Source organism: Monopterus albus, unplaced genomic scaffold (genome assembly GCF_001952655.1).
Source record: "Monopterus albus unplaced genomic scaffold, M_albus_1.0 scaffold95.1, whole genome shotgun sequence".
In the NCBI taxonomy this organism is placed as follows: domain Eukaryota; kingdom Metazoa; phylum Chordata; class Actinopteri; order Synbranchiformes; family Synbranchidae; genus Monopterus; species Monopterus albus.
Genome location: NW_018127975.1, coordinates 407,571 through 419,058, shown reverse-complemented (window position 1 = coordinate 419,058; position 11,488 = coordinate 407,571). Strand labels below are relative to the sequence as shown.

General features: G+C 41.6%; 1 long non-coding RNA gene across 1 annotated transcript in view; it reads right to left on the bottom strand.

Moving 5' to 3' along the window:
* LOC109965086 (uncharacterized) overlaps positions 1–6,644 on the bottom strand; it is a 23,406-nt gene extending 16,762 nt beyond the window's left edge. Inside the window, exon 1 of the long non-coding RNA XR_002275589.1 lies at positions 6,439–6,644. This is a non-coding gene — a long non-coding RNA (uncharacterized LOC109965086). The remainder of the gene's footprint in view (positions 1–6,438) is intronic.
* Between the last annotated feature and the right edge of the window lie 4,844 nt (positions 6,645–11,488).

Sequence of the window (11,488 nt, the reverse complement as noted above, 5' to 3'; positions counted from 1 at the left end):
ATAAGATGGGGTATAGGGATCACACCAATGTAGCTTTCATACAGTCTAAATTGTTAAAATTTTTTGATTTAGTGGGATAAAAGACTGCAGTGTTTATGTATAAAGCCAGGAGCAATTTATTACCTGGTGGAATTCAAAAACTATTTAATGAAAGGGAAGGGGGATACAATTTAAGGGGTCAGTTAAATTTAAAAATTCATGCTATACGTACAACCAAAAAAAGATTCTGTATTTCCATAAGTGGAGTAAAACTATGGAATAATTTAAGTGTGGACATAAAAAATAGTAATAGAATTGACGAGTTTAAACATAAATATAAATGTATGTGTCAATCAAGATATACGCAAGAACAGGTTTAATGATTAATTAGGTGGAATATTGTGGGTGTGGTGTAAAAATGTTAACACTATGTAATAATTCTTTGGTATATTACTTGTGTGGTGTAGAAGATAATTATTTAAGAATGTAATTATGTAAGAATGTTAATCTGTAATAATTTGTTAGTATATTACTTGCGTGGTGTAGAACAAAATTTTCTATGTAGTAATACTGCTTGCAAACCAATGATGGTAAGATGATGTCATGGGGTAGGACTAGATAAGTTTGACTTCTTCCTACTCCGTTCAAGCATGTACTAGGTATAAGCAAATTGATAATGGATTAGCATTTGTGGATATGTGTGAAATTATGTGTGTTGACATACCGACTGTCCTTACATGTTTGAAACAATAAATAAATCAAATCAAATCAAATAGTTATCATCCTGTTGAAATGAGGGATAATCTATGAGCTTGTATTGTGTATGGTGTGTACTTTGCGCGTCTCTTGCTTGCACACAATAGCTGAATTAGTCTCAGTCAACAAAAGCCAAAACTTGTCATTGGGGAAAATGCAACATCACTAATAGGATTTGAGTTTGTGTCTGAATGGCTGCCTGGGTTTCTCACAACAAGGTGACGTCATGTCATCCAGCAGAATGTGAAAAATACAACGATTTTAACATTACCAAGGTATGCTTTCAAACTGAGGTATGTGATTAACATCAACAGGTGGCAGGTTTTACAGTGACTGGGAGCCCAAGAGAACAGCCCCACCCACCAATATGCAAGAGATACAACAAGGATAGTAAAGACAGTTTGAAAGGTAAAAAATATGACTAGTAAACAGCACTGTTCCCCACTCCACTTCAACTGTCAGGATCCTGTGATGAAGCTCCACTGCACAAGGCTGAACAGACGGCAAGGACAAAACTAAGCATTCACAACATCAATACATCACTACACAAACATGCAGAAAAACGCATCACTAAATAATCATGTCTCTAACATGAAATATTTGCAAAAATGACTACATGAGATACCAATAATAACAACCTCAGCCTGGGATTTCAAAAAAGCTGAGTTTGGGTTTTTAGACAAGTTCACCAGCATCTTGCACTAGCACAAAGCCTAAGAGAAAAACAAAACACGCAGACACACAAAAAGAACTCCTTCATTAGATCCAGATGGATGCATTCATAGGTTTTTCAAACATGAATGTAAAGGAGGGATCAGCCTGCTGTTTAACTTGCAACACTGCACTGGAGACATAATGCATCAGAGACAATTATGATTCTACATAACCATTTAGTAGTGTACATCACAGTGCATGCTGCATACACCTGAGAGCAGCATCTGGTTTCACCAGGAACCAAACTGACCACAGCTGGAATAGGTACCGTACATCTGGCCATACAGGACCATCAGTTAAGCCATTTCCCAGGATCCCTTCAGCTCCCATCACAGGTCAACATCCACGCACACTTGGTCCTGGACCAAGCCAGAGCTGAAATAAACTTTGTGCAGTGAAGCAGACAGAACAGTCAAACCCATACCGACTCTTAGAGCAGAGTGACCTGTATGCAGTATATACTGTATTTGATGCACACACACATACACACAAATGATTAAAATGCTCAGTTTGGGGTTAAACAACACATACAAAACAATCGAACATTTAACAATTACAGTTCCTAAAACAAGTATACCTTAGCCCCATTGGAATTACACGGGCTGATCTAAAGCTTGTGGCAATCATGATGAAGGAAAGATGAAAAAGTGACTGATCATTTTCAGCTTCATCCCCAGCCTGTAAGGTAGTTAGTGCTGTTGCCTCACAGCAAGAAGGTTCCGGGTTTGAGATCTGGCCGACCCGGGTCCTTTCTGTGCAGAGTTTGCATGTTCTCCCTGTGCCTGCATGGGTTCTCTCCGGGTACTCCGGCTTCCTCCCACAGTCCAAAGACATGCAGCTTTGGTTGGTTTGTGACTCTAAATTGCTCGTGTGGGCGTGTGTGATTGTCTGTCTACATATCAGCCCTGTGTTAAACTGGCGACCTGTCTATGGTGTAATGATTGGCTCCAGCCCCCCCCGTCCCCCATGACCCTATTCAGGAATAAGCAGTATAGATAATGAATGGATGGATCCCCATGTTGGTGAATTCTAGTTAGAAAACAAAGAGGTGATCTGACAGCTGATAGTCTTATAGGTGAACGCACTGCTGCACTTTCTCCTAATGCTCACAAACAGCTTCCAATGCTGTAAAAATGCTCTAAATACCTTAAATAAACATACAAATATTTATATTTGACAGTACTCAGTTTAAGCACCTGAGTATGGTCTTGTGTTATCTGGCTACACATTTAAAAACACAGCCAATATTCTTTAACACTCACACTGCAAGCTAAGATAAATGTAGTAACTATCCAGGGAGCTGACAGCTAAAATTCAGATAATCCATTAACTTCAATGACTGAAAGATAAGTATGCTAATTGTTTAGTGAAATCTGGATTAAACAAAAAGCATAAATATAAATAACACTAGGAAACACTTGGAAGGACGTACTGCAGAAAAAAAACAGGTTAAAGATGATAAGTTCAGTTCCAGATCTGCAGATGCTATAAAAGGTCAAAAGCTGCACAAATGCCTGGATGTGAAATTATTCTCCTGAATTCAAGCACTGTGTTTGTCCCTGAGATGTTCTGCTGCACAAGCAGTCATCCTGGGAGCGCCAACACGCTCCAGGATCAGCATAACAAGCTGTTAGTCACGTCTGGTCGTTTAATCGGTCAGAGTCTGGCTCAAGTGTCGCATAGTGAGGACAGACAATTCCCCACAACATGATCACACAGCCATATCTATCCGTGTAGCTGAATGGCTGCCGGTGGCTCAGATTCGGCAGTCACGGTTTGGGCCTTCTGACCTGATCAAGTTTTTTGGCACTGTCATTAGTCACTCTCACCCCTATCCACCATTGGCATCTACAAAGTCAGCATTTTAAGACATTAAAATATGGGAACCTGCAGATTTTACATCAATGTGAGAACCTGTAACTTTTATTCCACTGACTTGGCATTGTATGGCTATAACACTGTCAGACTCAAGATAGTTTTTAAAAGGCAGCAGAATCAGAGATAAAATCAAACATGGATGCTGTCAATTAGATAATTTCCAATTCTGTTAAGACATGGGTTTTGCAGGCATGTGTGTAGCATCTAAAACCAGGTCCTAAACCTAGACAAGCACATTCAGTGCTTCAATGATTCAGAAGTCAAGGAAAAAGAAAAATAAATGCCCAAGAAGAAGAACACCCAATATGTCCTTCAGTGTGTTCTGAGAGAAGTAACTGTAAAACCTGTGCTCGTGCTAAAATTACACATGTTCATTCATAATTTTTATAACTTAGAACCAGAATAACCAAGATGCTTTGATAAAACACTGCACACAATGCTCAAACCGCCCCCTCAAACACAGCGAGTGAGAGCGCATATATAAAACATGGATCCACAATCAAAGTTGTAAACATATATAGTTCAACACTAACCAGTGCTCCTCAGCTCAGGAGGCAGGTCACCCTGGGTAAAACTATCATGATGTTACTGCTAGATCTGCATGAAGGATTTCATTCACAGATTTACTGTATTTTCACATCCAGCAGCCTTTGAGTGCAATCATGTGCTGTACAAAGCTTGGCAGATCAAACGTTTTGGTACTGGGTGTGAAACAGCTCTGCATTGCTGTTGTCAGAAAATAAACACTGCTGCAGTTGTTTTTGGTTCTTAGATTTTCCACAGTCTTACTGTGGCTTCAGAAAGTGCTCAGACCCCTTCATTTTTTTGTGCACATTACTTCATTAAAGATCTTTTCTCTCCTGCTCTCAGAGTCCTTTTTAAATATCATATGGCAAACCCCAAGCAGGATGTCATCTGCCTTTTAGTCAAAGTGGCTTCTGTCTAGCCACTCTGCAATAAAGGTCTGATTCATGGAGTGATGCTGAGATGGTCGTCCCTCTGGCAGGTTCTCCCATCTCTGCACAGGAGCTCTAAAGATCTGTTAAATGTTGAGTTGTAGATGGTCAACTCTGGGAAGAGAACTCTTGGTTCCAAACTTCTTCCATTCACATACAGTACCCTTAGGGCGATCTATGCTTGTCACGGTTTTATTGCAGAGGTCGACAGATTGGCTTTTGTCCTGTAATTCTTTATGTAGCAACACTGTTGCACCTTTGTTCATCCTATTTCATAATTACCAACAGGTGTGTTGTCCTAAAGTAAAGTTCATTTAAAACCAGAGACAAGATCTGCACATTGTCAAATAACAAATCCTAGAGAAGAACAAACATCCCCTTCAGAACGTTCATTGTCCACTCCTCATATAATACAAATCCCTAAAGACAAACGTTTCAATAATACACTGCTCAAAAAAATAAAAGGAACACAAGGGAAAATAAGACATTCAACTATGTAATGAACAAGGTATTTAATAAGAATATTTCATTCATTCAGATCTAGGATGTCTTATGTTGTGTTCCCTTTATTTTTTGAGCAGTATACATCGTCCATCAGTACCTTAAACAAATATTGTTTCCCTACCGCTTTGTAAACCCGAGCATGGTCACATGACCTCACCATTCCATCACAGATACAAGGCCCATCTACATCTCAAATATTTACAACAAACATGAAAAGAAAACATTTGTACCTTTGACCATTCATCACAAAAACATAGCAATAACTCCTCATTGAATCCCCCAGGTTTCAATGTCTTTAGATAATAGCCTAAATTCAGCGGCACTTTGAGTGACATGGTCACGTGGCAAACTGAAAAAGTCCAACCCTCATAAAGTACAACAGCAGTGGCTAAAAGCTCTGTGTGTTCCCAGCACCAGCAACCATTCTTGGCAACAATGGAGGTGTTACTAGCAACTGTTCATTAATGGGAGCAACTTTAAGCCACCGATACATTTCCTTTTCGCCAGTGTATACGCAGCGGTGGATTTACTGAATTGATCCCTCATCAAAATCTATTCATTACTCTTTCATTTAGGATGTGAAAAATCCAACCAACAGACACCTTGGAGGAGGTAAGTAGTAGACAATACTTACATGCTGCACATTTTAGTTGTGTTTCCAGGCACAATGTGGTCACAATTTCGGGTGACCATAAATCAAAGTGTCACATTCTGCCAGAACAACTAACACACCAAATAAGAAGAACAGGCTTTCTCTGCACATAAGACAAAGTCTGAACATCAGACACTTTTTCCACATTTCAGCAACAACACTGATCCATAAGCCACAAACCAGCCACCAGTTTGTGTGGCTTTTAGCACACAGACCTCTCCTTAATCACAAAACATATTTCAGGTTTTTACTTATTTACCCTGCACTGCAATTTCCTATCTATTATATAAGTTCAACTTTTAAACTGATGAAGGCAGAGTCTGTAAGAAATTAGATTAATGAGGATCACCATAACGAATCCTGGTGCCACTGAATGTCATCCAGGTTTTATCAAAACCTTAAAAGGAGGTCCAGCTCTTTCCTTTGACTAGTTAAATAACTATCACACAGCAGGAGCATCACTATGATTGTCTCCAAAGTGAGAAAGGTGCTGTGCGCATTTACGCATGTGGCACAGTGGCATAACTTCATTAATTATACCAAATTATTAATTATGCCTGAAACAGTGACGTAATTAGTCTGGATCTGCACGCTGTCATTTTACTGTCAGTAAAAGTTTGACTGTTTCCTCTAGAAAGTCTGAAATACATTACTGTCATGGAAAGTTTATTTTTCCGGGAGTTTTCAGTTTTGTAGCTTAATTCCACAGTCTCACGGTAATTGAAGTAGTGAAATCAAAGTGCGCATGAACGTGTTTCCATGCAGGAAGCTGTAAAAAGTAAACTATTTAACAATAAAAGAGCATTTTATTGTGCCACATGTTAAGTTCAAAGACGAACAAAACACGCAAATAATTTATCATGCACACAGAACAGCGTTTGAAATTCTCTAAATGAAAGATATCATTTATATGTAGGCTAAATATATGTCGTTTCTCCATTTGTTTGTATTTTGACAGTATCTGTTTTAGATGGCGGTGGAAGCAGTTACAGTACTTACCTTGTTTCAGTTTGCCTGTCGAGAACTGCTAACTGGACCAACATGTTGCTACTCCTCTCTCCTGAATATAGCTTACTTCAGCTGTATTGGTGTTTTTCTGTCTTCCCCTAAGAACTGCCACTGGGATAATTCCGCATCATGTTTGATTTTGCTCAGACACATTACGCGCCGGCGCGTCAAAGTTGATCACCTGTGTGTCTACATTTGTTGCGCAGTCGCAGTGGCGCGTCTTGACGTAGAATCGTCCATTTACCTGTGGCCGGTGAGTGAGGTACTTTGAGTTCATTGCAAGTTACTGCAGAGTAGGTCATGTGTCTGTGAACAAGAAAGTAATTTGGTGTGTATTGTTTAAAACATCAGAACATTTCTGACCTTGTAAGCATCAAATTCTAAATTTGTTTATATTTGCAAAATACAATTCTGTTGGCCAGTGAAAACACCAAAAACCTTTTCTTTTGTCAGTTAAATAAAGTTTCAAGCAAATTAACAAATCAGATTTAAATTTATATTGCATTATGTACCAAACATCAAATCAAAGGCTCAACTAAAACAAACTAAGCCTAAGCTGAACTGAAATTAAAACAGGAAAACATACTGTAATAAAATAGGTAAAATAATTTCCCCTGCAGTGCTGTCTCAGTAGTCTGTTAACTAAGAAGTGCCCTGTCACACCATATTGGATTCTCTGTGCAGGCGTGCTGGCCAAATACCAATTGATTTTGGGAAGGACAAGTGGCCGGCGCCCAGATTGTTATATCATCATTCATTGTTTCAGACCAATCCAGATTAATCTGATCAGAGCAGGATAAAATGGTCACTCGGGCTGTAATGTAGCTGTAATATTATCTATGACAACCCCAACCCCACAAATACAAATAGACAGGGAGGAACGGATGCTGCAGCGGCACGAGGCAGATGTCATCTGTTCCTAGAAAGTATAAGAATGCAGCTCCTGCCAAAGTGAGGTGTGAAGGGGAGATTTATGATGTGATTTATGACCCTAAGTCCCACCTACTTTTGACACCTTGGTTCTGCTTAGGTCAAAGGGCTGAACCCTAACTACATACAGCAAAGGGTTTCGCATATAGTATGGATATACTGTATTCACACCATCTATTGACAAGGAGTTCTAATTATTTCAAAATATGAAAATTTCTTAAACTTTTAAGCTGTTGATTTTCATATTGTATAGAAATGAACGTAAAACAGTGAAAGCACTTGAGGTTTGAAAATCATTTGGCACACAGTGGTGAGCTTTAGACACTAGTCAACTGTCATGAAGAATATAATTATAGTGATGTAAACCAATTATGAAGCCACCAATATGGGCCTTTAAATCTATCTTGATAAACAACTACAGTAATTTCAGTTTGAAGCCATTTAATTTCCCACTGCATTTATTTCATACATCATCATGTTGCTTTTCACTTGATACCTGTCACCACTCAACAAACAGCATACTGTATGTTGTGTCTGCTCGGACAGGGAAGAGAGCGAGTAAAGAGAGGCGGACCCAGGTAGCTGACTTCGGTGCAAGCAGTGCTAAATTTATTTATAGTGAAATGGGAATTAGTCAATAGGAAAACAGGCCAGTGTAGAATGATGGGGTAACCGGGTGTCGATCAGCAGCTGAGAAACCAGTTTGTGGTGTGATGGCTGGGAGTTGACCGGGCTGCGGACGCTGGGGTCACTCCTGAGCTGGTCGACAGAGAGATGGTGGTGGCTATGGAGAAAGAAGGCAGGGGGTGTACAGATGAGTTAAGGAGACTGTGCATCGACCTGAAATGGTGGAGACTGGAAGGGCAGAGTAGGTTCAGGGCCCGGAGGAGACGACAGAGAGTGGAAGATTGTACTGGGATGAGATAGGCAAACTATGGGTGAGAGACAAATGGTAAAAGTACGAGAAGAAACAACAACCGAATGGGCCTGAGAAAGAAGAATAAACTGGCAAGGGAGTGATAGGTGAGCGGGGTATAAGTAGGGATAGGACTAATGAAATGCAGCTGGTGATAATCAGGGGATGTGGAGCAGGTGTGCTAGGCGGTGTAAGCAGGGGCTGAAAGAGAGAAAGAGTGAGAAAGGCATGTGCAGCTGGGCAAACCTGACAGCATATTAATCTTAGTAAGTAGAAGAAATGCTAGTTTACAATGTTAAATATGAAGACCACATATAAGTGCTACATATGAGTTCTTTCAAACAATAGGATTTGCCACAGAGGAAATTTTAAAACTGTATATTTTTATGACATTCCAAGTCCCAAAAACCAGAGTTGATGTCCAAGGTTTGGGTCGGCCAGGCACTCAGCCTCGGCCACTGCCCAAAACACAATGCACCGGCCCCTTATGGCCTGTCCAGCAGGTGGTGGGCCCACCGGAGAGTGGCTCCACGTTATGGTTCGGGCTGAGCCCGACCAGGCCCCGTGGGTATAGGCCTGGCCACCAGGCGCTCACATGCGAGCCCCTCCCCCAGGTCTGGCTCTAGGGTGGGGCCCCAGTGACTCAATACCGGGCGGGGTAAACGTGAGCCTATTGGGCCTGGTTGGCTCATGGGACTCCTGAAGCAGATGGCAGGTACTGACAGGACAAGCGGGACACAGCTCTGGCAATCACCATAGCAAAAACTCGGGCCTGGGAGGAGTTCGGTGAGGCCATGGAGGAAAGCTTTCGGTTGGCTTCAAAGAGATTCTGGAGAACTGCCGGGCAGCTCAGGAGGGGGAAGCAGTGTTCTGCCAATACTGTTTACAGTGGAGCTGGTGTGTTGTTGACATCAACTGAGGATGTTGTCGGCCGGTGGAAGGAGTACTTTGAAGATCTCCTCAATCCCTCCGACACGCCTTCCATAAAGGAAGCCAGGGCTGGGGACTCGGGAGGGGACTTGTCCATTACCCTGGCTGAAGTTGCCAAGGTAGTTAAGGAACTCCTCGGTGGCAAGGCTCTGGGGGTGGATGAGGTCCGCCCCGAATTTCTCAAGTATATGGCAGACTGGGGTGGTGGTCCCCCTTTATAAAAAGGTTCATGGGAGTTTGCCCAACCAGTCTACATGTGTTTTGTGGATCTGGAGAAGGCATTCAGCTGTGTCCCTTGTGGCATCCTGTGGGAGGTACTTCGGGATTATGGGGTGCGGGGCTCATTGTTATGGGCTGTCCATTCACTGTATAACCAGAGTAGGAGCTTGGTTCGCATTGCCAGCAGTAAGTCAGACCTGATTCCAGTGCATGTTGGACTCCGCCAAGGCTGCCCTTTGTCACTGATTCTGTTCATTATTTTTATGGACAGAATTTCTAGGTGCAGCCAGGGAATGAAGGGTGTCTGTTTTGGTGGCCGCAGAATCTCATCTCTACTTTTTGCAGATGATGTGGTTATGTTGGCTTCATCAGTTCAAGACATACAGCGTGCACTGGAGGAGTTTGCAGCCGAGTGTGAAGTGGCTGGGATGAGAATTAGCACCTCCAAATTCGAGGCCATGGTTCTCAATCGGAAAAAGGTGGATTGCTCTCTCCGAGTTGGGGGCGAGTTACACCCTCAAGTGGAGGAGTTTAAGTATCTCGGGGTCTTGTTCACGAGTGAGGGGAAAAATGGAGCGGCAGGTTGACAAATGGATCGGTGCAGCGTCCGCAGTAATGGGGTCTCTGTACCGGTTCGTTGTGGTGAAGAAGGAGCAGCTTTCAATTTACCGGTTGATCTACGTTCCTACCCTCACCTATGGTCATGAACTTTGGATCATGACTGAAAGAATGAGATCGCAGATACAAGCGGCAAAAACGAGTTTCCTCCAGAGAGTGGCTGGGCGCACCCTTAGGGATAGGGTAAAGCGGAGTTTCTCCAGTGGAGAAAAGCCGCTGCTCCTTAACATTGAGCGGAACCAGTTGAGGTGGCTCGGGCACCTGTTTCGGATGCCTCCTGTATGCTTCCCTAGGGAGGTATTCCAGGCATGTCCTTCAGGGAGAAGGCCTCAAGGCAGACCCAGGACATGTTGAAGAGACTATGTCTCCCGGCTGGCCTGAGAATGCCTTGGGGTTCCTCCTGAGGAGCTAGAGGAGGTGTGTAGGGAGAGGGAAGTCTGGGGGGGCTCTGCTCGGGCTACTGCCCCCACAACCCGGTTTCAGATAAAGGGGACGAAGATGGATCAATGGATGGATATTCTTATGAATTAACCTGTAAAAATCAGACTTGTTGAAAAACAGCTGAAAAAGTGTTTTATTTGTTACTACACAACACAGCAGTTTTTCTGCACCAACATTATATCATCAAGGCTTCCCATCAACGTCACATCTAAACTGGAGACTAGGACTTCCTTCTTCTCATTTTAAAACATTTTCCTTACTTCAGGAAAAGTAGCACTGAGTGACAGAGAAATGATTTTGGTGAAAATCACTGACGGGAATTGTGAAGTGCAACATGTTTCTTTGAGTCTCAAACACCAAGAATGGCTTCCTAATGTACCATTTATAATGTATGAGCAAGATCAGGTCATTAGTTTGTGACTGATCCGCACAGTTTCATTTGCCTATAAGGATTTGAAGGATTTAATAAGGGTTTAATTGTACATAACGCTTCACTCAGTAGTGTGCTTTTGTTAATGAATGAAAAAAAGACCTTGGTCCTGTACCCCCCAGCCACTATATAGTAATTTACCGACAGTTGCATTTAGTGTCTGAAATACGACATGATTAACAACTTAAATCTCAGAAGTAAATTCTGGGGTCGGGGTGGGGGATTGTGATGTGTCTAGTTATTTTATCTACACATTACAATTTATTTGCATGTAACTTTAAAAATGGTTAATTGTTGTGTGAAAATATCAAAATACCAATGTGCAAAAGCTATGCCGGCTTTGCACTGGCTGGAAAATAGTTGCTCAGCAAATGAATAATAATAATAATAATAATAATAATAAAAGTGCACAGAAATTGAAAATTTATCATTAACAAATTGATGCCTAATGATGTTCTTTTTGTGACAAAGCAAGAGTCAAAGTCCACTACAAAAGATACGTTAAATAATAAATAATAGTTTTAGGGGGAAAAATCTTTGCGACATCTCATAGACTT